Source organism: Dendroctonus ponderosae, unplaced genomic scaffold, assembly GCF_020466585.1.
Source record: "Dendroctonus ponderosae isolate FM_Combo_2020 unplaced genomic scaffold, Dpon_F_20191213v2 Dpon_F_20191213_12, whole genome shotgun sequence".
Lineage (NCBI taxonomy): Eukaryota > Metazoa > Arthropoda > Insecta > Coleoptera > Curculionidae > Dendroctonus > Dendroctonus ponderosae.
In genome coordinates this window covers 1,638,733-1,642,642 of record NW_026017316.1, presented here as the reverse complement: position 1 = coordinate 1,642,642, position 3,910 = coordinate 1,638,733, and positions in this window count along the sequence as shown.

Here is a 3,910-nt window from a genome sequence, read left to right as displayed (position 1 = left end):
AACGTCCGAGGCGCATACCAAATTTGATTGACTTCCATTCATAAGTTTTGAAGAAAATTTCAAAAAATAACCTAAAAACTCCAATTTTCGATGTTTTTGGCAAAACCTAGCAAAATGCAAAAACTGGCAAAAAATTACCCAAAAACACTTACTTTTGAGGTTATAGGGCAAAGAAAGCGGAATTAAAAAAAAAGTGTTGTCTTAGAAAAGTTTTCAGTTTCAAGAGCGCGAGCCGCTTGTGAAGTTTCACCGAGTTTGATTCACGACTTGATCCATGAAAACTCATCAAAATCCATCCAAAAGAGTGTCGATCTGTTGCATCGATAGTGCGTCTCTATCGCGGGCCACTCGCTTAAACCATCGTAAAATTGGTCCAAAAATCTGCACTTTGTACCAAAAAAACGCCAGAAAAATGACGAACATTCGACGATTTCCACTCTGTTTCTTCGCTCGCCCGTCCCTGAAGACACTTGCTGAAGAACAGGTTGGTGGCCCTCCCACTACCCAACCAGTAGACACGCCACCCAAAGGTCAACGGTCACGAAATTATTATTTTCCCATAATAATCTTCCTTCCATACATAACAATTATGAGATATTACAAACATTGCGAAGGAATGTGATTAAATTGGCCGTTTTTTTCCTTTTCTTCTTCTTCATCATCATCGTCTTCTGCTTCTTATGCTTCGTGCTCTCTACATTGAAGCAGGCATTTTTCTCGTTTCCACTGTTGCCCAGTCGATCTCGATGTACTCAATGACAGATTATTAAAGTTTTTGATTTATGGCTGCTCTTCATCCTAATGATATTGCACATTAATGGAACGATAAGGATTTATAATCATTCTGGTTGCCTCGCATGTTGCGTCATGCTCGTCAATCGGACGGACGAATGCGATGTTGTGCAATCGTGCGGATTTTTGCCTCGCTAGGTTATTTCCTGATACCTCTGAAACTGTACAAGATCTGGCAACGCGGGGCACGCCATTGGCTCGGGCAGTTCAATGTCCATAAAAAAGCTGCTGATGAGTTTTGGGCGGAAACCATTAATAGAGAAGATATGGAGGAATGTTTGGCTGGCTGTTCATTTTTGGGGAAAATGTCAAAATAACCAAAAACTCAAAAAAGTGTATCTTAGGAAAATGTTCAGTTGCAACGCTGCAAGACGCTAGTGGAATTTAAATCACTTTTCACTGTGGATCTTGAGGAAGTTTGCAAAAAATCTCCCGAAAATACTAACGTTTGACGTTTTTGGAAAAACCAAGCGAAAACTCGAAAAAGTGTATTCTTAGAAACATGTTCAGTTTGATCCCTTCTCCGCAAATGACTATGAGGGACAAAAACTCCCAAAAACCCAACTTTTCCCCAAAGTTCCCCATTTCTCTGGAGCGAAGCGCGATACGGCAACTGCGCCCACTCATATCCACTCGACAGCCATTTAAAACATCTGGCAAACTCGTCAGCAACTGAAAAAAACCGAAAAACTCCCAAAATCCCGGCATTAAAATTACTTCCTCAAAAATGGAGCTTTTAATCGAAAAAACTCATTCTTGGTAAAACCTCCCTGGAAATACCAGCCTGGCCAGAGGCACCCAAAAGCCACACTCGGCCCCAACAATTTCCCCACATCTCCGACAAAATGAACGATGTGGCAACGCCACACCCACCACCAAATAGAGGGGCAAAACGGTTTCCCACTGTTGCCACAAAAAGAGCAAAACTGAACCGAACGGCAATAAATCTCGAAATAATCTCCAACCATCATGTAAGGCATTAAGACAACACAATGGTGGCCCCAACCAGTATGGCATAAACCGGATGTTTTATAAATAATTCATAGTGAAATGCCATTTAAATAAATTAAGATAAAAGCCGACTGTCCACTGTTTCGAACGAGTGAAATTCTCGCTGCTTACCTTTCGGTTCATCGCTTACCAGCCGCCTTAACCGTGAGCCAGAGTGCGCTGCTTACCTGCAAAAGACAAAAGTTCAAGCTTAGTGATCGCTAAATTAACCGCTCACCCCCGGTAGTGAGGCGGTTGCCTGGACAACCGCAGCATACGAGGGTGGATCCAAGAAAACATGTCACTAACTTGCACCCAAGTGCACAAAGTTGAAATGAAATCGCCGGTAATTTAAGACGCGCGCTCGCCACCCGGCAGCAGCCACCCTTAATCTGTCGCCCATGAAGATCCGATTTCTTCACTTGTGCTTGATTAAATTGGCAGAGTTAAATCGTCTGGTAAATGTCGCATTTGGTCGCCGACGTGCAGCATTGCCAAATCTTTCGGAAATTCCCCCGCAACACCGAAACTGGTTGACAAATAGAACTGTCAGGGGCGGCACGGGGACGCGGAAGGTCTTGTCCACACCGTTGCCAAGTTTCGCTGCGATTGCCCCGCTAGGCTAATTATGAGAATTTTTTGAAAATGCTGCCTGCCAACTGCAAAAGGCACTTGTAGGCCTTTCTTCATTATTTAATTCCTCCGCCACGAATAATGATTGAGAAGTGAGTGAGGCCTTAATGGAAAGATAAGAATTTAATCCATTAATGAAGAAATTTCCATTGTTGGAACTTGTTTGGGCCAATTGTGGCAAATTTTTGAAAATATTCTTGCCAACTGCATGAGACACTTGTAGGCCCTTCTTTATTATTTAATTCCTCTGCCACGAATAATCATTGAGAAGCGAGTGAGGCCTTAATGGAAAGATAAGACTGTTCTCTATTAATGGAGAAATTTCCAATGTTGTAACGTGTTTGGGCCAATTGTGGCGAATTTTTGAAAATCTGCTTGCCAACTTGATGAGACACTTGTATACCCTTCATTATTTACTTCCTCCGGAATGAATAAAGATTGAGAAGTGAGTGAGGCCTTAATGGAAAGATAACATTTTTCTCCATTAATTCCAATTCAAGTAAAATTTCCATTTGGTTAGCTTGGGCCAATTGTTTGCCCTTTTTCATTAAAATATTCTTGCGAACTGCATGAGACACTTGTAGGCCCTTCTTCATTATTAAACTCCTCCGCCACGAATAATGGTTGAGAAGCGAGTGCGCCCTTAATGAAAAGATAATACTTTTCTCCATTAATGGAGAAATTTCTATTGTTGTAAATTGTTTGGGCCAATTGTGGCGAATTTTTGAAAATCTGCTTGCCAACTTGAAGAGACACTTGTATACCCTTCATTATTTACTTCCTCCGGAATTAATGAAGATTGAGAAGTGAGTGAGGCCTTAATGGAAAGATAAAAATTTTCTCCATTAATTCCAATCCAAGTAAAATTTCCATTCGGTTAGCTTGGGTCAATTGTTTGCCCTTCTTCATTAAAATATTCTTGCCAACTGCATGAGACACTTGTAGGCCCTTCTTCATTATTAAACTCCTCCGCCACGAATAATGATTGAGAAGCGAGTGCGCCCTTAATGGAAAGATAAGACTTTTCTCTAATAATGGAGAAATTTCCAATGTTGTAGCGTGTTTGGGCCAATTGTAGCGAATTTTTGAAAATCTGCTTGCCAACTATATAAGACACTTGTAGGCCTTTCTGCATTATTTAATTCCTCTGGAACCCAAGACTGGGTATTGAGTGAACAGCAAATGGAAAATAAAGACTTTTCTCCATTAATTGTGCTATTTTGATTGCTCTGCCAATTTTAGGCCAATTTTGACGAATAAAAAAAGCTTCCCAACTGTAAAAATCACTTGTAGGCCTTCTAACATTTAATTTCTTCGAAACCAACAAAGCTACAGAAACAGTTGAAACAGCAATCAAAAGACCGAGCTTTTCTCCACATGTGCTACCATTTTCATTGCGCCACCTCTTTTTGGTAAAGAATGGCAAATTTTTGAAAAATTGCTGTTCTTTGCTGTTTAGCAAAATACACTTGTAGTCCATTTTCATTAAATAATT